At 42.9% G+C, this 25,388-nt stretch overlaps 1 protein-coding gene, 1 long non-coding RNA gene and 1 pseudogene across 2 annotated transcripts in view; 1 reads left to right on the top strand and 2 right to left on the bottom strand.

The window, feature by feature from the left end:
- The window catches only part of LOC132540822 (uncharacterized), a 478,519-nt gene that overhangs the window by 184,482 nt on the left and 268,649 nt on the right, over window positions 1-25,388 (bottom strand). The window lies entirely within an intron of this gene.
- The window catches only part of SLC44A1 (solute carrier family 44 member 1), a 200,347-nt gene that overhangs the window by 152,943 nt on the left and 22,016 nt on the right, over window positions 1-25,388 (top strand). The window lies entirely within an intron of this gene.
- LOC103107373 (alpha-ketoglutarate dehydrogenase component 4-like) lies at window positions 13,891-14,448 on the bottom strand (annotated as a pseudogene).

Raw genomic sequence — 25,388 nt, 5'->3', positions numbered from 1 at the left:
CCTGCAAGGAGAAAGCTTCACAAGTGTTGAAGCAGGGTTGCAGGTGTTTCTCTCTTCCTCACCCCCCCATCTCCCCCTTCCCTCTCAATTTCTCTCTGTCTTTATCCAGAATGAATAAATAAATGAAAATATTTTTAAAATAAAATGATTTCCAGTCAGATGTCAAACCATTATCTAAATTTTCATGGTAAAAAAAGGAGTGGGAATCTCATAACTGGAAAGAGAAAAGGCTCCCTGAGCGTCTTCATGCAGCCCCAGAAGAGCTTAAATGAACTCACCACAGTAGTGAGTGGAGAAACCCCATGTGGAAATTCAGGTTATATGTATAGTGGGGAAGGGCCAAAATCTTTTTCTTTTTTTTTTTTTTTTTTTGGTCATTGAAGCATTTTGGCTTAAAGGGACATATCCTGATCCTGACATGTGAACCTGGTCCACCCATGTTGTCATTTAGGATGATAATTTAAATTAGCTAATTTTTGTGGAATAGGTGCCAAACCAATTCCCTGTGAATAGCAGTAAGCTCTGTAAAGAAGACTTGAGGGAGACTTTGGCACAGGACTGGGCTGAAGCTACTGCCACCACCCCAGAGGCCATTTTCCCTGCCACTGGAAAGTAGAATGCTCTTAATTCGGCCTGCAGGACAGGATTTTTCTCATAGATTGTATTATATGTCACAGGGATGAAACAATAATAAAACAACCTTTGGGGTGGTGCTTTTGAGTCAAAGACTATTAAGGAAGATATTCTCCATGCTCTGAATTCTGAGTTATAGTTGTCGAACCTGGTTTTGGCCTCTCTCTATCTCTCTCTCTCATTTTTGCTGCTTTTAATTCTCACAGATGCCAGAGGGAGAAAGTTCCCTTTCTACAGTGTTGCCTTAGCGCTACCAGGCTAGGTAGGGTTCTTAAGTTTTTCTGATTTTTTTCCCTCCTGTAAAACAGTACAGGGGTCTTAATAATGAAAAGGAATTCTCAGTCATACTGTCACAGAATGCACTTCACTTATACCCAATAGAGTCAGTTCAGTGACTCGTGAGTGGATCTAATGTAAGAGGGTGAGGAGGCTTTGTGACTAACAGACAGAAAAGTGGAGAAAAGATTGTGGAGGATGCCTAAGGGGGCTCTGGAAAAACAACCAAAGACAAAAGCTTCTCTTCTGAAGACCAAAGGTCCAACCGGCCGTACTGGCTGCCACAGCCTTTCAGAACTCCTCGAGCTTAGACCAGAGCTCCTGAAACAAGGCAGCCACATTTCAAAGATCAGTCACTGCAGTAGGGACCTGCTAGCCATCACTCAAGCTCTGAACCTTCTCATCCAGTGTCAGGCCCAAGCCAGGGTCTAGGGGGATAGGAAGAGAAAATGCCTATCAGTGTGATTCAGTCCCTCACTCTTCTGTCCTCCCTCTACCACGAGAAGTGTGTTGTGCTATCACTCCGATGCCTGATGCTTATTAGCTCTTTTTTGTTGTTGTTCATTTGCATCCAATTTCACAGTGTCAAAAGGAATTTTTGTAGCATGTCTTGTCTTTGTCCAGTCCAAACCATAGGATCACAAACCTTCCATCAGTCCCACGTTTCGGAGGTTTCTGTTGTTATTTTGAGACTTACTTTATTACAGCGTCACTCAACCATGTGCAGGTGAGGAGACAAGCTAGTAAGTGCTTGAATCTGCCCCCACAGATGTGACTGTTGCCCCAGGATTTGTGAGTGTCACTGCCACACAGTGCAGACCTTACAAACACAGCCAATGCTATGGGATGACTTAAAATCTGTATATTAAGCAATTAACTTTATGGAGTTAACAAATCTTGTTGGGAAATTAGCTGACAAGAGCTCTGAATTGGATGGAATTCCATCTGGCTTCCGAGTACAATGAGCCTATAGAAGTGGAGCTCTGCAATGTTTCTTGTGCAGAAATATGGAATAGGGGGGAAAAATGCTGGCCTAATGCTACTTTTTCTCTGTGTACTGACTCCGTTGCCAGAATGATAACGAAAACTGTTATTTTAGTCTAACAAATGTATAGCATTTTTTATGTCCGAAATAAAATTTTCTAGGAAAGCATGTTACTGTCTACTGTGTCCTAACACTTTCCCAAGCCCAGGGTGGTGATTAATAGTGTAAGGAAGAGAGAAACAGTCATCACAGCTCTGAGACGTTTGCAGTACAGAGCGGGCTAGTGAAGGAGGAACACAGTTTGTTGACCCGTGTACCTGGGGCTTACGGGGAGTATGCAGAGGAAGATGCTCCTTTTCGTGGGTGCTCAAATCCAGGTGTAGATACCACTATTATGGGGGAAAGAGTGATGGTGTGGGCCCTTAGAAGAGAGTAAATAAGGTCTAGGAAAGAAAAACTGGGCCTCTTAGAAGAACAAAAGGCAACTGATAATTTTGAGAAAACGTGTCCAAATGTAGAGACCACTTTTTATTTATTTATTTTTTTTATTTAAAAAAGGATAAACTAACAAAACCATAGGGTAGGAGGGGTACAACTCCACACAATTCCCACCACCCAATCTCCATATCCCACCCCCTACCCTGATAGCTTTCCCATTCTCTGTCCCTCTGGGAGCATGGACCCAGGGTCATTGTGGGCTGCAGAAGGTGGAAGGTCTGGCTTCTGTAATTGCTTCCCCGCTGAACATGGGCGTTGACTGGTCGGTCCATACTCCCAATCTGCCTCTCTCTTTCCCTAGTAGGGTGGGTCTCTGGGGAAGCTGAGCTCCAGGACACATTGGTGGGGTCTTCAGTCCAGGGCAGCCTGGCCAGCATCCTGATGGCATCTGGAACCTGGTGGCTGAAAAGAGAGTTAACATACAAAGCCAAACAAATTGTTGAGCAATCATGGACCCAAAGCTTGGAATAGTGGAGAGGAAGTGTTGGGGGGGGGGTACTCACTGCAAACTCTAGTGTACTTCTGCTTTCAGGTATATATTTTGCACTTGTTTATGGATAAGTGTGAACATATGCTCTCTCTCACAGAACCTGAGACCACTTTTCAATCACCTGTGATGAGTTAATCTTCCCTTGGGTGGTGAAAGATCTGAGAAGGGAATTTGTGACAACTGAAATCCTTTTTGGAGGGTGCACATGGCTAAGCCCACATATTACAGTGTACAAGGACCCAAGTTCAAGCCCCTGGTCCCCACCTGCAAGAGGAAAACTTTGCAAGTGGTGAAGCAGGGCTGCAGATGTCTCTCTGTCTCCCTCTCTATCACCCCCTTCCCTCTGAATTTCTGGCTATTTCTATCCATAAATAAAGATGTTTTTTTTAAAAAAAAGAAAGAAAGAAATCCTTTTGGAAGACATGTCTTTAGGGAAATGTGGAGAGCTCAGAGAAAGCTCTGCCTGCATTTGCTGTCTCCAGTGTCTGCATCTCAGCACAGTACACTAAGGTGGCCCTTTCAAGGTGTCTGTGTCTGCATCTCAGCACAGTATACTTACTAAGGTGGCCCTTTTAAGGTGGCATGTTCTGAATGCCCGTAGTCACACGTGGAGGTGGTATGCTCTGCTGCTCTTCAGTAGGAAGTGGTGGTGGCTTTGAAGGAGGTCATTATTATGCTGCAGGATTCCCTATCGTGTCCCAACTACTCCAGCCTGTCCTAGGGTTCTGGAAGTATAAAATATGAATGCATAAAAATTTCTCTCTGAATTATAAAATGTATCCACTGCCCAGCCAGACTTCCTCACTAGAGTCTGACTTGCCCTGTGTTGATTAAGACTGGAATTGAATCCGATCATCAGAACAGAGTAACTTCTGTTAGTTCATGTTGCTCTGAGTGGGAAACACTCATTGTGCCTCACAGAGTATCCTCCCTAGAAATTGAAGCCTGGATCTGTGCCGAATCAGTAACTATATAAAACTGCAGGATGTGGTAACTTAATATCTGTATCCCTTTGCACCTTAGGAAAAAAATCAGTCTTGTTTAAGACTAATTCTATTTTCAGTGATACTAGGAACTAAGAAAGGATGTTTTCTTTTTTCCTCTCTTCCTTTCCTTCTCTCTCTCTCTCTCTCTCTGAAGCAGTAGTAGGGAGTTAACCCAGAACATCATACATGCATGGTGCCACACAGCCACCTTCCTAGCCAAATCTTTTTCTCTGTTTCTGAGAAAGAGAGAGGAGAGGAAGAGACAGCAAAGCATCACTCCACCATCCAGAGTTCCCTGATGTTGCCCAAGGTTGTTCCTTCCATGATGTGCCGGATGTCATAGGATCCCATACACAGCGAGGCTTTCATTTGACCTCAGAGCCATGTCTCAACCTGGGGGTGCTTTTCTTACAGGGAAGACTTTCTGAAGGGCTGACAATCTACGGCCATCACACCCTGAATACGCCCGATCTTCATCCAAAATGCTGATAAACATCTATTTTTGGTGTGTGGTTTTAATTTTATTTATTTATTTTTGCCTTCAGGGTTATCAGTGCGGCTTGGTGCCAGCACTACGAGTCCAATGCTCATGGCAACTGTTTATTCCACTGTATTGGCTAAGACAGACAGAAATAGAGAGGAGCAGAAGACAGAGAAGGAGAGAAAGAAGGACACCTGCAGACCTGCTTCACCGCTCGTAAAGCATCCCCTCTGCAGACCTGCTTCACCGCTCGTAAAGCATCCCCTCTGCAGACCTGCTTCACCGCTCGTAAAGCATCCCCTCTGCAGACCTGCTTCACCGCTCGTAAAGCATCCCCTCTGCAGATGGGAAGCTGGGGTCCTTGACTGAATCCTGGGCCCAGTGCTCTGTGCCTTTAACGGGGTATATACCAACACGCAGCCTCCTGACTTTGACTTTTTCTTGAGAGGTTTCTCTATAGATTCTTCTTTTTCTCTTCCTAAAGATGTATTTATTGATGAACATGAGAAGAGGAGAGATAGAGGACCAGAGAATCTGACACACATGATACCAGGAACCAACCTCAGGACCCCATCCTTGGGAGTCCAGTACTCTCACCACTGTACCACCTCCAGACCAACTTTTTTTGTTTTTGTTTTCTTTCTTGATAAGTGATTTAATAGTGATTTAGAAAATTATAAGATGACAGGGGTGTGATTCCAGACCACCAAGATTCTTCTTTATTAGCAGATAGGAATTATACCCAGACCAGGACCCTCGTTTATCGACACCATCTTGCCAAGAGCAATAACCACAGAGCACGCAGGAGGAATATCCAAACGCTGGCGATACTTACTTGTTTGTTGGTGTTTATCAGAGCCCTGTTTAACTCTGGCTTACAGTGGCTCTGGTCATTGAACCTGGGACCATTAGTGCCTCAGTCATGAAAATCTTTTTGCATAACCACTATGCTATCTCCCCAGCACCTGGTGGATTTGAATTTCTGAAAAACACTAACAAATTCGGATGGCTAAAAAAAAAGTTTTGAGTGGTTCTCTTATAAAGTTTACAAAATGTCTGTTACCTAGACCACTTAGTGATTCAAGTCCGTGAGGGAGCTGGGCGTTGGCGCTCTCCATTAAGTGCACAAATCACCATGTGCTAGGATCTGGGTTCGAGCCCCAGTGCCCACCTGCTGGGGGTGGAGCTTCATCAGAAGTGAAGTAGGGCTGCTGGTATCTTTTTTTCCTCTATCTCTCTCTATCTCCCCTTCCTTCTCAGTGTTTGTCTTGTCAAATAAAAATAAACAGGAAAAAATGGCCATCAGGAGCCACGGACTCAGTGCCAGCACCAAGCCCCAGCAATAACCCTGGAGGCAATAAAAGAAATGATAAAATAGGGGGCTGGGAGGTAGCGGGTTAAGCGCATATGGTGCGGAAGTGCAAGGACCGGCATAAGGATCCGGGTTGGAGGCCCCAGGAGTCGCTTCACAAGCGATGAAGCAGGTCTGCAGGTGTCTGTCTTTCTCTCCCCCTCTCTGTCTTCCCTTCCTCTCTCGATTTCTCTCTGTCCTATCCAACAACAATGACAGCAATAACAACAACTATAAACAACAAAAGGCAAAAAAAAAAAAAAAAAAAGCTTCCATGATCAGTGGATTCATAGTGCAGGCACCGAGTCGCAACGATAACCCTGGAGAAAAAAAATAAAAAAGAAATAATAAAATAAAAAATATATAAAAGAGCTTGTGGGCAGCCTTATATTTCCTTAAAGGAACCAAGAATCTTTGCTCTCTGACTAAAAATATAATTGAATTTTTTTTTTTTAAGTTTCAAGCAGTGCTCAAGAAGCCTTGCAGGTGTGGTAAGCTTCCTAACGAAGACAGTAGTCTGTGTGACTCTGACTTGAGGCCACCCCCAAGCTCACGCCTCACCACCTGAATGTTTTCTATTAGTTTTGGCAAAAAGCAGTAAAAGAAGAAATGCTTCAGACCTTTGATTTGATATTATTTGATTTGATTTGTGTTCAAACCCTGGGAAAAATCTTCAGAAGATGCTCCTTGTTTATATTGAAGACCACAGAAAATGCACAGCTAAGCTATTAGACCATGTCAAAAGCTTATCGGTTTTCAAACTCTCTGTATAGTTATAAGCTCCCTGGCCAGGTATGTCAGGCTAAAAAGGAATCAACAGTAAGGAATCAACCCTTCAAAGCAAAACAGATGACCATTTAGTCAGCTTCATAATTCATTTTATAACCTCACAGTCAGGGGCAAGATACTAGAGGTTTGTGTCTGGTCTATTCCATCAGTCAGAAAGGGTTCTCGTGGTTGACAAATTTAACACACATACAACAAGCATTGTGGTTTTTGTTTGTTTTTGTTTTTACAATACTGTAACTTTTTAAAGATCTATTTATTTGCTTTAATGAGAGACATCGAGAAAGATACAGAGAGAGAAGAAACCAGAGCACTATTCATCTCTGGCTTATGGTGGTGCAGGGGATTGAACCTGGGACTTTGGAGCCTCAGGCAGACATTCTAACACTGTGGTCTAACATTTTGAGCTACCTTGGCCTCAATATTATGACTTTATTGATGCTTATTCTTTTTTTTTTTTTGAAGAATTAGTGAAAATCAAGGAAAGAAAATTACCTATGTAAGAAGCCCTGGGCATCTTCTCGGCCTTTTGGCTAAGATCAGGTGAAGAAGCCCTGGGCTGAGCTTAAGACTAAACTCTTTTAAGTTTTTCTTCCGTCTTGCAATGAGGAAATTAAACAAGGTGACTAGTTTCAAAGGTCTAATAAAAAAAAAAAATCATTAAACTGAACTTTAACAGGAGGGACTAGGCAGATTTTAAAAATACTGTGCATACTACCTACTGACTTGTAAGATCAACACTGTATAGGCCTTGAAACGGGGAATAAATCAGCACTTATTACAGGATGCCAGGTAAAATGAACATTTTTTAAATTTCTTTATTGGTCTACAGTCAACAGCAAAATAATAGTTTGTATATATATAACATTTCCCAGTTTTCCACATAACAATACAACCCCCACTAGGGCCTCCTCTCCCATCCTGTTCCAGGACCTGAACCCACCCCCTCACCCACTCCAGAGTCTTTTACTTTGGTGCAACACACCAACTCCAGTCCAAGTTCTGCCATGGTGTTTTCCCTTCTGATCTTATTTTTCATCTTCCATCTATGAATGAGATCATCCCATGTTCACCCATCTCTTGCTGGCTTATCTCACTTCAGAAGATTAAAAAAAATTTTTTTTTAATTTATTTATTCCCTTTTGTTGTTCTTGTTGTTTTAGTGTTTTAGCTATTATTGATGTCATTGTTGTTGGATAGGACAGAGAGAAATGGAGGGAGGAGGGGAAGACTGAGAGGGGGAGAGAAAGACAGACACCTGCAGACCTGCTTCACCGCCTGTGAAGCGACTCCCCTGCAGGTGGGGAGCCAGGAGGCTCAGACTGGATCCTTCCGTGGATCCTTGGGCTTTGCGCCACCTGCGCTTAACCCGCTGTGCTACCACCCAACTCCCACTTCAGATGATTTTAAATAACTGATAGTTAAATCACTACTCTTTTTAACTCATCCTGTAGGCACTGGTAGTTGATCTATCAATTGAAAAAAAAATTGATTAGAAGAAAAATTATAAATGAAAGAGTTTTTTGAATCTACAGCAGGTAGATATTCTTTAGACTAATATTTGATGTAGATATTAGTTCTATACGACTCTGCTTCTTAAGTTGTTTATTGTTTTCTTCACATTAGACACATAAGTAATGTAACTAACATTTTTTCTTTCTTTCTTCAGCAAGATTATTCCCAGCAGCTATTTTTTACTTTCTTTTAGATAGAGAATGAGAGACAGAGCCTGGGTGGTGGCACACCTGGTTGAGCTCACATGTTACAATGCACAAGGACCTGAGTTCAAGCCCCCCGCCCGCACCTGCAGGAGGGAAACTTAATGAGTGGTGAAGCAGTGCTTCCGGGCTCTCTGTTTCTCTCTCTCTCTTTTTAAAATGTGTTTATTATTATCTTTATTTATTGAATAGAGATAGCCATATATTGAGGGGGAAGGAGGAGGCAGACAAGGGGAGAGGCAGAGAGACACCTGCAGCCCTACCTCACCACTTAAAAGCTTTCCCCCTGCAGCTGGGGGCTGGGGGCTTGAACCCCAGGTCCTTTGCAGATTGTAACATGTGCACTGAACCAGATGCACTACCACTCAACCCCTCTCTCTCCCTGTCATCCCCTTTCTCTCAACTTCTGGCTGTCTATATCCAATAAATAAATAAAATAATTTTTAAAATGTGTTTAAAAAGTGAGTTAAAGAGGAAGAAAAACAGGAGAGACACCACTGGTGCAGCACTCACTGAGCTTCTCACCTGCAGATGCTTCCACGTGGTGGCCAGGGACTCGAGCCCAGGGCCCCTTGTATAGCAGGATATGTGTTTTTAAAAAATATGTATTTTTTTAACATTTATTTATTCCCTTTTGTTCCAGTTATTGTTAATGTCGTCGTTGGATAGGACAGAGAGAAATGGAGAGAGGAGGGGAAGACAGAGAGGGGGAGAGAAAGACAGACACCTGCAGACCTGCTTCACCACCTGTGAAGCGACTTCCCTGCAGGTGGGGAGCTGGGGCTCAAACCAGGATCCTTATGCCTGTCCTTGCGCTTTGCGCCACGTGCGCTTAACCCGCTGCGCTACATCCCGACGCCAGTACGTTCTTATTGGAAGAGGTACCTCCTGGTCTCCACCAGCACTGACTTAAACGTGATGAATCACCTTCCACTATCTTCAACATGTTTGCTCTGCAGCCTCCTCACCTCTCGTGGCCTTCAGACAATTAAGGGGAGCTTCATTCCCTGCATTATGCTCTGGGTCAGGGAAATGGTTGTAACTGATTTGATCTTTACAGAGCACTTAAATTTTCTCCATGTCAGCAGTAAAGCTGTTTCACTTTCTGATCATTCATGTGTCCACCGAAACGACACTTTTCATCTCCTTCAAGCACTTTTCCATTGCATCCACAGCATGGCTTACTATTTGGCGCGAGCCGCTTAACATTTTAATCTCAATTTCTGACATGCCTTCTTCATTAAGGTTAATTTTCCCTGACTTTTGATTCTAAGATGAGAGGCAGGCAGGGGCTGGATGGTGGCACACCTGGTTGAACACACAATGTTTACAATGTGCACGGACTTGGGTTCGAGCCCCCGGGTCCCCACCTGCAGGGGGAAAGCTTCCTGAGTGGTCAAGCAGTGCTGCAGTTGTCTTTTTTTTTTTTTTCTCTCTCTCTTCCCCTCTTTATATCCCTCTGCCCTCTTGATTGCTGGCTGTCTCTATCCAGTAAATAAATGAAGATTAAAAAAAAAAAGAACAAGAGGAGAGGCATGCAACTTTCACTTTAAGCATGACTGGCCTTTGTAAGGTTACTAATTGGCCTAATTTCTGTGTTATTGTGACTCAGGGAACGGAATAGTTGAAGGACAAGGAGGCTGGGGAGTAACTGGTGTGGAGCAATCAGAATGCACGTGTCCTTCCATTAAAGGTTCAGTCTTGGATAGGCGCAGTTAGGGCACCTGAGAACAATTGCCGTAGCAGCATCCAAGACCACCGATCACAGACCACCACAGCAGATATAATAATAGTAAAAATAAAATGAGACAAGCTGCTGAAATATGGGTGCTCACAGACCCAATCAGCACAGAATTGTCACAAGTTTTCACTCTGAGAAAAGTGCTAGTTGTGAAGTGAATTCAGTCAAAGTGTACTGAGATAAAGGTGTACCTCTAAGAAAGAGCAGAAGACATGTAAGAACTGGGTATTTATGACAGCTGGCTTTTAATTTAAAAACAAATCTAAGTGGTCCGGGAGGTGGTGCAGTGGATAAAGCATTGGCTTCTCAACCATGAGGTCCTGAGTTTGATCCCCGGCAGCACATGTACCAGAGTGATGGCTGGTTCTTTCTGTCCTCCTATCTTTCTCATGAATAAATAAATTCTTTAAAAAAATAAAAATAATAATAAATTAAAAACAAATCTAAGTCAAACCCAGATGAGTGAAGGGTTCATTTAATTAGGGCAAGAAAAGGTCTGGGGAAGGCTAGAGAGTACTTATTATTACTCAGGGAGGATTAGGAAAGAAGAGAAACAAGCTGGTGAAAATGGGTGAGACTTATGCCTGACGTTCTGAGGAAAGTACGGTGAGTAGGTCCTGGGGTTTCACGTCTTACCAAGCTGAAGGGCCTAGGTCCCAGGCCCTGGCACCACGAGGGAGAACATTAGGGGAAACTCCACAGATAATGTGTCTGTGCGGTAATGTCTCTCTTTCTCTCTATTTATCTAATTTAAAAAATATACTTGAGCAAGATTCGGTTGAGATGTATTGTTGGGTCCAGATTCAAGGACACACGGTCGTGCAGTAGCACATGATGCTGGAAAGGAGATAAGGGTCAGGTGTATTCAGGACTAAGCCAAGAACTGAGTCAGTAAACTGCTATATTGTAGGCAAAACCCAGAAAGGGAGACTCTGGTTGAGAATGGAGGAAGAGGGAGAGTGGGGAGTTCTGACATGTCTTTTTTTTTTTTTGCCTCCAGGGTTATTGCTGGGGCCCAGTGACTGCACCATGAATCCACTGCTCCTGGAGGCCATTTTTTTTTCCCATTTTGTTGCCCTTGTTTTATGGTTGATGTAGTTATTACTATTGTTGTTATTGATGTTGTTGTTCAGAGGAGGGGAAGACAGAGAGGAGGAGAGAAAGACAGACACCTGCAGACCTGCTTCACCACCTGTGAAGCGACTCCCCTGCAGGTGGGGAACCGGGGCTCAAACCGGGATCCTTACGCAGGTGCTTGCTTGCGCCACGTGCACTTAACCCAATGCGCTACTGCCCGACCCCCCTGGCAAGTCTTTTGACTACCTATATCTTGGAGGAAAGGGGAAAGGATTTTTTAATTTTTTCCAGAGCACTGCTTGGCTCTGGTTAATGGCAGTATGGGGGATTGAACCTGGGACTTTGGAGCCTCAGATGTGAAAGTCTCTTTGCATAACCATTATGCTATCTGCCAACACCACCACCCCACCATCCTCACCCAGGAAAGAATTTATTTATTTATATTTATGAGAGAGAATAAGAGGGAAGCAAGGGCACTGCTCAGTTCTGGCATATAGAGGTACAGGGGATTGAAGCCAGGTTCTCTAGGGCCTCAGGCAAAAAAAAAAAATAGCTGAGGTCTACATTTGTGGTGATGAATGTCATCTCTTCATCAAACGACAGATTTGTGACAAATGGTCAGCTTTGTTCCAGCTTTGATTCTCTAATTCACTGAATGTTGGAAATGTCTTTTTTTTTTTTTTGGCTCGTTGATGTCTGGTGCAAATCTTTGTAATGGTAAGGAGTCCGGTGGAGAAGAGTTTAAGGGTCTAAAAATACTTCTTTGTGATGACACAGAGAAAAAAAAAAAAACTCCCCCAGCCTCAATGAGTATAATCTACCTAGTTCTGATTTTCAGTTAAAAGCCACCACTGAATAATAATTCCTGTCATCATTGTCTTCTGCAGACATTTTAACTTTGCTTTTTTTTTCATTGTCACTTGAACATTTGTGTGCATCAGTGTTAATAAGAAATAACATGTATTTTTTATCTTTTAATTTTAGAGGTGATTTAATACTGGTTTACAAAATTATAAGATAGCAGGGATATTACTTCACACTGTCCCCACTATCAGAGTTCTGTGTCCTCTCTTCCCTTCACTGGAAACTGTAGTAGTTCTCCCAGGATCACAGAAATGGGCTATTATTTCTATAACTATCTGTCTGTATTTAAATGTATTTGCCTATTTTTCCCCACGGCCCCATCTTTTCTTCCTTTTTAAGTCACACCTACAGCTACTGCTGCCTCCAGATGTCCAGAGCCCTCTGGTCACCTTCCTCTATCATTTCTCTCCTGCTGGGAGCAGGGACCACAATTCCTTTTTTTTTTTTTTTTTTTTTTTTAGAGCTTTTTCTTTTATTTTTCATTCTACATCTAACACTCTCCAGTTAATACAATTTTAACAAAGAAACTATAAATTATTCCTTTAAGCATGCATTTCTTCAAAACTATTCCTAAGAAAAATCAATATATAACAATAACTATCCTATTTCAAAACTATATGTCAAAGGCCAGCTGTGCTTCCAACATTCAGTGTTTTCTTTATTAAGAAAAAGTAATGCCAGTTTGAGGCCAGCTGGTGGTGCACTTGGTACAGTTACAGTTGTGTACAATTGTACAATTGTACAGTTACATTGTACATGTTACAATGCACAAGGACTGGGCTCGAACCCCAGGGACCACAATTCCTTATGAGGTGCAGAAGGTGGGAGTTCTGGCTTCTGTAATTGCTTCTCCACTGGACGTGGGTGTTCTCCACTGGAGGTGGATCCATAACCCCAGACTACAACTTGTATTTTTTAAAGAATATTTATATATTTATCCCCTTTTGTTGCCCTTGTTGTTTTATTGTTGTAGTTATTATTGTTGTTGTTATTGATGTAGTTGTTGTTGGATAGGACAGAGAGAAATCAATAGAGGAGGGGAACACAGAGAGGGGAAGAGAAAGACAGACACCTGCAGACCTGCTTCACCGCCTGTGAAGCGACTCCCCTGCAGGTGGGGAGCCCAGGGCTGGAACCAGGATCCTTACGCCGGTCCTTGCACTTTGTGCCACCTGCAGTTAACCCGCTGCGCTATCACCCGACTCCCTGAATGCGATGTTTTATAAAGGATATGACCAGGTGCCTATCTCAGGGCGGCTGCCTAAGGATGTGTACCGCCTTGCCTTAATACTTACTAGTAAGCATCTCAACTTAAGGTCTACTCTGTACCAGTCAATAGTGGGATGTTTCAGTTCAGGAGATTTTAGGCTCTGGTAGAATGTAGCCTAGTCTGTAGAACAAGGAAATGACTCTCTCTCTCTCTCTCTCCCTTTCTCTCTCTCTCTCTGTCTCTCTCTCCCTCTCTCTCCCTTTCTCTCTCTCTCTCTCTCTCTCATAAATGTATAATAAGTATGAAGTACATAAAGAATTAGGTAAGCTTGTGGATAAACTGACCAAGATACATAAGTTAGGAAGTACAAGTGTCCTTCTAAATTTTCTATATTTTCTTTTTACAGAATATTTATTAAAGTTGCTTAATGCACAATTAGTCATTTTAGAAGTCCCTTTTTTTAAAAATATTTATTTTATTTATTTACTCCCTTTTGTTGCCCTTGTTGTTTTTATTGTTGTAGTTATTATTGTTGTTGTCATTGTTGGATAGGACAGAGAGAAATGGAGAGAGGAGGGGAAGACAGAGAGGAGGAGAGAAAGATAGACACCTGCAGACCTGCTTCACCGCCTGTGAAGCGACTCCCCTGCAGGTGGGGAGCCGGGGTTTGAACCGGGATCCTTATGCCGGTCCTTGTGCTTTGTGCCACCTGCACTTAACCCGCTGCACTACAGCCCGACTCCCTGGAAGTCCCTTTTTATAGACTGTTCTTTTGTCTGATGACAAACTGCAGCCACAATGTCAATGATTATTCTGGGCCTCCATGTTGGATATATTCCATTTCTTCTTAAGACACAAGTTTCCTTCTGTATTTATTTATTTTTTTAATTATCTTTGTTTATTTATTGGATAGAGACAGCCAGAAATCCAGAGGGAAGGGAGGGGGATAGAGAGGAAGAGAGACAGACAGAGACAGCTGCAGGACTGCTTCACCACTCATGAAGCTTTCCCCCTGCAAGTAGGGACCAGGACTGGAACCTGGGTCCTTGCACACTGTAACATGTGCGCTCAACAAGGTGCACCACCACATTGCCCTTCCTTCTGTATTTCTGAGGTATGTTTTTAGTTTTTCTGCAGTGTCTGGTGGGCCCTGATGCATCAACCAGTCCAGTCCGATGTTTTGCCTCCCTTAGAATGCTGTGAGATTGAAGAGTGAGACGATAGTCCTGCTGCTCCCAAAACTTCTGACACGTTGGATCTAAGATCGACTCTTCTATCAGGAAACCTTATTCATGGGGTGTGTAGCTTGACTACCTGACAAATCTGCTGGCAAACGCCATCTTGCTGCCCATCCGGACTCCCAGATAAGGAGTATCTTCCCTCTCTCTTACTTTTTATAGGCCAGCCCACACCTGAAATATAAGCAGATAAACAGTGTATTCAGGCGGTAGCACAGCGGGTTAAGTACACGTGGCCCAAAGCGCAAGGACTCGTGTAAGGATCCGGGAGTCACTTCACAGGCGGTGAAGCAGGTCTGCAGGTGTCTGTCTTTCTCTCCCCTTCTCTGTCTTCCCCTCCTCTCTCCATTTCTCTCTGTCCTATCCAACAACAATGACATCAATAACAACAATAATAACTACAACAATAAAACAACAAGAGCAACAAAAGGAAATAAATATTTTTTTTAAAACAAAGTGTATTCAGAGACAGGTCTCTGAAAGATATCTACTTGGAAAAGAGACATCTTGGGACTGAGTGTGGGTATACTTGGTTGAGGGCACCCATTACCATGACTAAGCTCTCAGGTTCAAGCCCCTGGTTCCCACCTGCAGATGAGGGGGAGCTTCACAGGCAGTGAAGCAGGTCTGCAGGTATCTCTTTCCCCATCGCCCCCTATCCTCTCAATTTCTCACTGCCTTGCAAAATATAAGAATAATAAAATTTAAAAAACCATTAAAAAAAAGAAAAAGAGAGACATCTCAAGATGGGGCAAAAAATGATGGCTATAGTTAATATCTAAAGGAAAATGACAGAAAATGTAATCTTATCTTAAATCCATAAAGGGGACTTTTGGTCACAAAGACAGATTCCACCAGTCAGTTGGTGATCATCTGTTGTTTCTTTTTTTTATACTTTTTAATTTTTTATTAATTTTTTATTAATTTTTTAATATTTATTTATTTTCCCTTTTGTTGCCCTTGTTGTTTTATTGTTGTAGTTATTATTGTTGTTATTGATGTCGTTGTAGTTGGATAGGACAGAGAGAAATGGAGAGAGGAGGGGAAAACAGAGATGGGGAGAGAAAGACAGACACCGGCAGACCTGCTTCACTACTTGTGAAGCGACTCCCCTGCAGGTGGGGAGCTGTTGGTATGGTTCTAATTCTGCTTCTAAAACCCCTTCTGTTTCATTAGTTTAATCCCCCCTGCTTAACACTGTATTCTATTTATATAACCACTGTTAACTAAGCACTACCCTGCCTGGAGGGCATTGGTTTAATCCCCACTGGTTCATGATGTCTTTTTGCTCCGCCCCCTCTCCTAGTACACCCTGATTTCCACCAGTCTCTTTTCACTACACCCTCTCTATGTCACATCCTGTTTCCACCATACTTGGTGACTATATATAAGGACAGGATTGTGATTAGAGATAGCTTAGCTTAGATTGCACTGCATTCCACATGAATAAAGACTGAACTACCACTCAGCCATGAGTCCCTGGTCATCTGTCTCCTGCCAGTGAATCTATCCCGGCAGGGAGCTGGGGGCTCGAACCAGGATCTTTACACCAGTCCTTCCACGAGTGCTTAACCTGCTGCGCTACCGCCCCATGCTGTCCCGTCTCTCCTCATTGAACAAATTCTGGTTGGCAAAGTGCTCAGCTGAAAAGCCCGTCTTCCTAGACTACCTTGACATTGGAGGTGATGTGTGACCTAGTTCTATCCAACAAGATGAAAGCTGAAATCTCCTGGGAAACTCTAAGAAACTTTGATCTTCTTGACCAAGGTACCCGCCAACTTCCTGGTTATCTTCTCCGGCTGTCTGGAAAGCCAAGGTGATGCCTCGGGGGATAGCAGTAGTGTTATAAGCATGAACAAAAACTAAAAAAGATACCAGATCAGAAAGACAAAAATAACCTAGTTCCTGAAAGATACCCCCACACAACTTCTCTTACTGGAAGTGGTTGTCTTCCTGACTCCTTGTTACGTAAGAATTAATTCCGTCCTGGGGTTATGCTTCTCTCACAGGTTTCTTGTCAATGCAGCTGAGACATCATCCTAATCCAGGCACTGTGCTTATTTTGAGGTGGTGGGGTAATGATGGAAATATTTCTTGTGCAGTCTCTGGCCAGTGTCTTCTCCCTAGTCAGGATATGAAGAAAAACTTTCTAACAACAGAAACAGCCCAAGATGTCTGAGCCCATGGAGGAGGAAGTGTGTCCTTGGACCACAGAGAAATATTTGCAGAGATTGGGGGAAGTGGAAGGGGTGACTGATTTTTGTAGCTGGTATGTTATAAAGCAGTATTGACTGAGCAGGGGGGGTGGGGGGGGGAGTGGATCCAGTGACCTTTAAAATCCATTTCAGAACAAAAGCCTTTTTAATGTTCAGAAAGTCAAGAAGAAAACAGCACTGCTCAGCTCTGGTTTATGGTGGTGCAGGAGGTTGAACCTGGAATTTTGTAGCCTCAGGCATAAAAGTCTGTTTGCATAACCATTATGCTATCTATCCCTGCCCAATTTCAAGCTGCAAATGGAATTTCAGTTTCTATTTGATTTGTAGTAGCATAATTTATCTCACTTGTATTTATCTTGGGTTTACAAATTTGACATGGCAGTTAGACTTACACATGGAAGCATTTTGATTTTCAGATACTAATGGGTTTTTAGTTTTTGTCTGTATTTTAGAGAATGAATCTTGTCACTCCAATGACATTAAAGGAATTTTTATGTCCTGTAAACTAACCCTTAGAAGTCAATTTATTGACAGAATTTCTGTAAGCATATGAGTGCTAGTTGTAAAAAGTGTTTTTTTGCTTTGTTAATGATTTTCTGTCACAGAAGTGAGGTTATTTGGTGGGGTGAACAGAAGAAAAGATAGAATTGAGCACAAAATTTGCATAAATGCAAATAGAGAGTGTAGGTTCAATCCCCAGTACTCACTCTCTCTCTCTCTTTCTCTCTCTCTCTCCCCCCTCACTCCTTCTCTCTCCTTCTCCTCTCACATTTTCTGTCTATCTCATCAGAAACCAATTAATAAATATTTATTATCAGCAGAGCCTTGAAACTGTGTGATTCCACTGCTCCTGACAATGGTTTTTCCCTTTTAATTCAGATTTTAGACAGAAAGAGATAGAGAGAGGCAGAAGGAGAGACACCATAACACCACTCCACCATTTATTGATCTTTCTCTTGATGTCTTACATTGGCTTGAAGTCAACCAGAGCCTTGCACATGGTAAAGTGGTGACACTTATTTCCTGGGCCCTTGATAAATAAATTTTTAAAAAGAAAGAATAACATCTTTACTGGATTTTATTTTATTTTGTTTTTCCAGTGTTGGGAAATGAACCCAGAGCTTCACAAATAGATTTTGGGTCAATGTTTTCATTATTTTTTTTTTTTTTTAAATTTCTTTACTGGGGAATTAATGTTTTACATTTGACAGTAAATACAATAGTTTGTACATGCATAACTTATCCCAGTTTTCCATATAACAATACAACCCCTACTAGGTCCTCTGTCATCCTTTTTGGACCGGTATGATTCCCCCCACACACCCCAGAGTCTTTTACTTTGGTGTAATACGCCAATTCCAGTTTATTCTTTATTTTAAAGAAAGGGGGGAGAAGAAAGAAACAAAGTGAGAGGAGAGAGAGCACAGCCCCAGTGCACCATCTCTGGAATCCCCCTAGTGTATTCTGTGGGATTCCTACACGGTGCCAGGGATATCCAGCTCAGGGCCTTGGTGGAGAAGGCGGAGGATTCTCGGCAGGGTGAGCTTTCTTGCAGCCCGGTGACTAATCTCTTAGTGTTTTTCTCTGAAATGTGGTAACTTTCCCCCCATGTTTGGCAATTTCTACAGGCACAATAGATGTTCAGTGAATGAATCAACAATTGAGTTCCTTTTGAGCCTGCTTGTGTCTGAGTTGGAGCTTCGAGATAGTACTGTATTATCTAACCTCACTGTGAGGAGGGAATTAGAATGGGTGTTTAAAACAGGAACCTTGCAGGACCCTACTCCAGACCTACTCAGTCAGAGTTGGGCTACCAGGCCTCAGAAATCTGAATTTTCACAGACAACCCTGCCCCATATTCTACTGCAAAAAAGATACTTTGAGAACTGTGGTGTGAATTGTACTCAGGCTAGTCTCTTTTTTTTTTTTTTTAATTGTTATTTATAAAATGGAAACACTGACAAGACCATAGGATAAGAGGGGTACAACTCCACACAATTCCCACCATCAGAACTCTGTGTCCCATCCCCTCCCCTGATAGCCTTCCTATTCTTTATCCCTCTGGGAGTATGGACCCAGGGTCACTGTGGGATGCAGAAGGTGGAAGGTCTGGCTTCTGTAATTGCTTCTCCGCTGAACATGGGCATTGACAGGTGGATCCACACTCCCAGGCTGTCTCTCTCTTTCCCTAGTAGGGCAGGGCTCTGGGGAAGCAGGGCTCCAGGACACATTGGTGAGGTCGTCTGCCCAGGAAAGTCTGTTTGGCATCATGGTAGCATCTGGAACCTGGTGACTGAAAAAGAGTTAGATATAAGCAGTACAAATTGTTGACTAATTATGAACCTAAAGGCTGGAATATTGTGGATGAAGATTTGGGGTCTCCATTTTGGAAAAAAGCTAGTAGGTCTATTTTAGGTCTATTCCAAGGGGCCCATGACCTACTAGTTTTTGCCTGTGCCTGACATCTAATATGCAGGTGGCTTAAGTTATTGTCTGGGGGGATGGTGTCGTAGTTGGGAAAAGGACCAGAAAGCTGCATCAGGGAGAAGAGTAGCTCTAAAATATTGGAAAACTATATAAATATTGTTGACTGTAAACCCCACTGCTTGTACTCGGGCTATTCTACGTGGAGCCTGGAAAACAGGAGGCGGCAGCCACTCCAAAGGCTCTGGGGACACCTTCTGGCTGAGAACAGCAATGAACAAACGTTCAACCCCTCAAGCCACAATGTTTGTTCCTATGGATATTTGTCTTTGGATATTGAAATAAAACAGGGTACTAAATGTTCTGGATTTTAATATTTTAATTCTCATAGTAATTATGAACACACCAAAAGCTCCAGATATCAGTAGAACACTAGCTTTTCTATCTGCTCCCACTTTACACTCAGGTGTTTCTTGGGTCAAATGTTATCTTTTGCCCTTTAATGAAACATTAGCAACTTTAGGGTTACTTCTTTTTTTTTTTATTGAAGTATTGTTTTGTTTGTTTATTTTTTTAAATTTTATTTAAGAAAGGATTAATTAACAAAACCATAGGGTAGGAGGGGTACAATTCCATACAATTCCCACCACCCAATCTCCATATCCCACCCCCTCCCCTGATAGCTTTCCCATTTTCCATCCCTCTGGGAGCATGAACCCAGGGTCATTGTAGGCTGCAGAAGGTAGAAGGTCTGGCTTCTGTAATTGCTTCCCCGCTGAACATGGGCGTTGACTGGTGGGTCCATACTCCCAGTCTGCCTCTCACTTTCCCTAGTAGGGTGGGTCTCTGGGGAAGCAGAGCTCCAGGACACATTGGTGGGGTCTTCAGTCCAGGGAAGCCTGGCCGGCATCCTGATGACATCTGGAACCTGGTGGCTGAAAAGAGAGTTAACATACGAAGCCAAACAAATTGTTGAGCAATCATGGACCCAAAGCTTGGAATAGTGGAGAGGAAATGTTAGGAGGTTACTCACTGCAAACTCTAGTGCACTTCTGCTTTCAGGCATATATTTTGCAGTAGTTTATGGATACGTGTGAACATATGCTCTCTCTCACAGAAACTGGTGTATATCTAGGTTTTGGGACTTTGTTAGAAGGTGAACCACCTGAGATGAAATTAGAGTATACTATGAAAGGAAAGGTCTCACCCGAGTAATGAAGTCGAAGGGTTGTCATTCCACACGTGAAGTCTCTGGACACAGTCTGAAGTGAAGCATGTTGAGGTGGCAATCGTTGTGTTGTGGGGTTACTTCTGAGAGGATTTGTCAAAACTTTTAACTGGGGAATGTATTCCTTGTAGTTGTTTTAAAGGAATAACAAGAAACCAACTTTTACCTCTTATTGAATATTTCAGGCAAAATAAAGAGGGAAAAGTTTCACTAAACAGAGCTGGGTGGTGGCACACCTGGTTAAGTGCACGCAGTACTAAGTACAAAGACTCGAGTTCTTGCACCTGCAGGGGGACACCTCACAAGCAGTGAAGCTGGTCTGTAGGCATCTCTCTGTCTCTCTCCCTCTCTGTCTCCCCTCCTTTCTCAATTTCTCTCTGTCCCATGGGGGAAAAAAGGAATAAATGCCTACTAGCAACAGTGGATTGGTAGTGCCAGCATCGAGCTCCAGTGACTGGAGTGAAAAAATAAAAGTCTCACAATACCCAGTAGTTGGTTCCCTTTGTTTACTGAGCACCTGTTATCAGCCAGTCCTCTCAGTCAGGGATGGAGGTGAGGCAGATATGATCACAACAGGGGACATGTGTAAAAGGTTTAGATGTGATGGACGGAGTCAAGGAACTAGGTGAGGTTTGGGGAGAATCTGTTTTCCCAACCCTCCATACTATAGACACTGTCAGGTCAGGAGTTCCCAAAAGAGAGACTGGTCTGTATTGTTAAGGCATCAGAGGGCAGGGTGGCCTCAAGGATGTACAGACACAGAGAGGCGTCACCACCAAGCAACCAGCTCTTGTAAAAAATGAAGCCGAAAGAGATGAGAAGCAGAGCCAGGGAGTCAGCCAGGGCCTCACACACCAAGGAAGAGGGTCAGGTTTCATCCTATGGTGGTGAGTAATATTAAAGAGTTTAAACTTAAGATACTCTTTCATTTTTTATATTTTATATTATTTTATTTTACTTTATTGCCTCTGGGGTTATCGCTGGTGCTCGGTGCCTGCGCTATGAATCCACTGCTCCTGGAGGCCATTTTTTCCCATTGTTGTTGCCATTGCTGCTGCTGCTGCTGTTGTTGGATAGGACAGAGAATAATGGAGAGAGGAGGGGAAGACAGAGAGGGGGACGAGAAAGATAGACACCTGCACACCTGCTTCACTTCTTGTGGAGCGACCCCACCTGCAGATGGGGAGCTGGGGGCTTGAACCAGGATCCTTGAACCTGTCCTTGCACTTTGCACTATGTGTGCTTAACCCAGTATGCTAGCTCCCAGCCCCCATAATTTATTTATTTCAATGAGAGAGATGCAGAGAGAATGAAACAGAGGAAGACCAGAGCACTGCTCAGCTCTGGTTTATGGTGGTGCTAGGGTTGAATTTAGGACCTCAGAGCCTCAGGCATGAAGGTCTTTTTGTAGAACTGTTATGCTGTCTCCCCAGCCAAGACGATTTTTAAAAGATTGTTTATTCCGCTGAAATGCCAATGCACAAAGCACAGCAGCTTCTTTTTTATCTGTTGGCGCTCAAATCCAGTTGAGTTCAATTCCCTGATTAAAACTGTTGCCAAAACCAAAACCAACCAAACAAACAAAAATCCTGATTTCATATAGTCCACAAGGAAAGTCTTTTAGCATTGTGGCAATTAGATTTGACCTCTGTGTTATAGTAGAGGGTCTTTCTGACAGATATTTGGCAAAGGTAGATTACTGTGGGAGTTGGGCTGTAGTGCAGCGGGTTAAGTGCAGGTGGCGCAAAGCTCAAGGACAGGCATAAGGATCCCGGTTCGAACCCCGGCTCCCCACCTGCAGAGGAGTCGCTTCACAGGTGGTGAAGCAAGTCTGCAGGTGTCTATCTTTCTCTCTTCCTCTCTGTCTTCCCCTCCTCTCTCCATTTCTCTCTGTCCTATCCAACAATGACAACAACAATAATAACTACAACAATAAAACAACAAGGGCAACAAAAGGGAATAAATAAAATAAATATATTTTTTAAAAAAGATAGATTACTGTACCAATTATTCCAGAGCTGCTTTTTTTCATAGTTTTATTTATTTATTTTTATATTCCAGAATTACAAGTCAACAGGGGTTTGAATCCACACTATTGCCACCACCAGAGTTCCGAATCTTCACTCTCCCCACTGCAATGCACCACAGTTCCCCTAAGGTTGTAGACATGGGCCAACCATCTTCTCTACAACTATCCACTGTCCACATTTATTGCCCCTTTTTTTGACTCAATCCTCTCCTCCTCCTTCTCCTCCTCCTTCTTCTTCTTCCTCTATTATTATTATTATTATTATTAATTATTATTTTGCCTCTAGTTGCTGGGGCTTTATGCCAGCACTATGAATCCACTGCTTCTAGCAACCATTTTTTCCATTTTATAGGATAGGACAAAGAGAAACTGAAAGGAGAGAGAGAGAGACAGACAGAGAGAGAGAGAGAGTAGGAGGGGGGTGAAGAGAGAGAGAGAGAGAGAGAGAGAGAGAGAGACCTGCAGACCTGCTTCACCACCTGTGAAGCATCCCCCTGCAGGTGGAGAGCCAGGACTCGAACCCAGGTCCTTGCACAGATCCTTGCAGTCAGTGCTATGTGCACTTAACTGCGTGTGACCCCCCCTCTCTTTTCTTCTTTACCTGACAAGATGCTGATACCTTTCCTTGAAAACTGAGTGACAAAGACTAACGTATGGTGCCTGCCTACCAATTCCCAAGGCATAGAAGGTCTTTAGTAGATGTGAAATTCTTTCACTTCTTTTTCTCTCCTCCCCTTGATACCAGAGAGTCACCAGGAGGCTGGGAGGTACACAGCCTTCCGAATGCAACTTTGAGAAGTGACTCATTTTGTGTGCCCCCCTGTGGAGTTTACCACAGAAACCAGTTAATTAAATAAAACACCATATCTTAGCTGACACATTTTTTCTGAGAGGATTTCTCTTTTTTTATCATTATTTTAAAATTTTATTTATAAACAGGAAACATTGACAAAACCATAGGATAAGAGGCGTACAACTCCACACAATTCCCACCACCAGATCTCCATATCCCATCCCCTCCCCTGATAGCTTTCCTATTCTATATCCCTCCGGGAGTATGGACCCAGGGTCATTGTGGGGTGCAGAAGGTGGAAGGTCTGGCTTCTGTAATCTTCCATACTCTCAGCCTGTCTCTCTCTTTCCCTAGTAGGGTGGGGCTCTGGGGAAGCGGAGCTCCAGGACACACTGGTGGGGTTGTCCAAGAGAGTCTGTTTGGCATCATGCTAACATCTGGAACCTGGTGGCTGAAAAGAGAGTTAACATATGTGGTCCGGGAGGTGGCGCAGTGATAAGACTTTGGACTCTCAAGCATGAGGTCCTGAGTTCGATCCCTGGCAGCACATGTGCCAGAGTGATGTATGGTTCTTTCTCTCTCCTCCTATCTTCTCATGAATAAATAAATAAAATCTTAAAAAAAAAAAGAGAGTTAATATATAAAGCCAAACAAATTGTTGACTAATCATGAACCTAAAAGTTGGAATAGTACAGATGAAGAGTTGGGGGGGGGGTCCTCCATTTTGTAGATAGCTAGTAGGCATGTTTTAGTTCTATTCCAAAGGGCCTGTGACTATAATTTTTTTTTTCCCTGAGCCTGAAATCTCCTATGCAGGTGGATCCAAGTTACTGTCTGGGGAGATGATGTCATGGCTTGAAAAGGACCAGAAAGCTGGATCAGGGAAGAGAGTAGCTCCCAAATATGGGAAAGGCGTATAAATATTGTTGACTGTAAACCCCATTGATTTGATGTGATCTGGGGCCCATATTCAGCTTAGGAGCCTATGTGACCTCAGCATCCCTGTAGATCTGAGCTCACATGCTGTGGTCATGAGTAGGGACGTTCCAAGCTGCCCCAATTTCAGGACCCATCTTCCTCAGGTGTAGCATAGAGCTCCCTTCGGAGGATGGAACATTCTCTACTGTTGTTGATCCAAGTTGAGGGCAAGGATCTATGGGGGCCCACAAAGGGTCTATTGTGTTGTTCCTGATAGAAACGGCTGATAACAATGGAGAGAGGGATTTATTTGAGGTCTAGGCTCATCATGTCTGTTTGGGAATCTCAGGACTCCTTGAATAGGGCCCCCGATTCTTAGTCCTTTCAAGAGTAGAATCTAATGGTCATTAACCAGCCACCCACTCTGTCTACTCTCTTGTTGTTCTGAAAAGAGTCTAGTTCCGTCAATATTTGCTCAGGATGGACTGTGGGCCTGACCCCTGAGGTTATCCCCAAATCAGACCCTCCTGACCTGTGGGCAGGACTGCTCCATTTGCACAGATTAGCAACTAGTTCCTGACTGGTTCTGCCCCAAATCAGGAGAGGTTCTCTTAATTTCTGTAGCCCAACTGTGACTTTTTCCCTGGCAGATTAACCTAATGGCTGATAGGTTTTTTTTTTTTTTTTTTTTTTTGACTAGCCAAGTCAACAGTTCCAAGTTCATCTTTGGCTTTGAAGAGACAACAATTGCACATATCCTGTTGTGTTGTACTTATCTGCTCTTAATATCCTGGCAATGCCAACAGCTGGCATATTGTGATAAAAGTAGTTTGGCAATGAACATGGCAATCAAAATAGAGCCAAGAAACAAAAAACTGAAAAGCTCCCCTTAAAAGAACCACAAGTTGAGGAACCCCAGAATTTGAACACTTAGAGTAGGAAACTTGCTAATTCACAGTTTTAGTCCTAAACAGAGCTCATATTTGAAGACATAAGCTCCCTGCCCAAAGGAAGGATAAGGCTAGTGACTGACAGGGAGAGAATGTTGCTTCTGAAACCCCACCAGGCTTTATTCATACTTTTAAAATATGCCCAAAGTAATCTTATTTTCATTTTAATAAGATCAAACAGTGGGAAAGGAAATTGTACCTTTGTAGTAGTTTTTACAAAGGGACTATCTTTCCAGAAATACACCAGTCAGGAGAAAGAGCCTGTGAACAAACTCCGTATTGTAATCTAGAATTTGGAGGTTTGGACATCCTATATTCCAAGATGCCTTTTCTTTGCACTGTAATTCCTAACTTACCAACCACTAATTTTTTAAAAAATTCATTTAATCATTTCTATCTTCTGACTCATCATAAATCCTCATCGAAGACAGAATTTTGTGTGTTGCCATGTTTTAAGAGTAACAGACAAGCAGCAGAAGTAGATAAAGCATTGGAT

This window comes from Erinaceus europaeus, chromosome 10 (genome assembly GCF_950295315.1).
Source record: "Erinaceus europaeus chromosome 10, mEriEur2.1, whole genome shotgun sequence".
NCBI lineage: Eukaryota > Metazoa > Chordata > Mammalia > Eulipotyphla > Erinaceidae > Erinaceus > Erinaceus europaeus.
The sequence above is the reverse complement of the archived record's forward strand: the minus strand, read 5'-3'. Positions and strand labels throughout refer to the sequence as shown.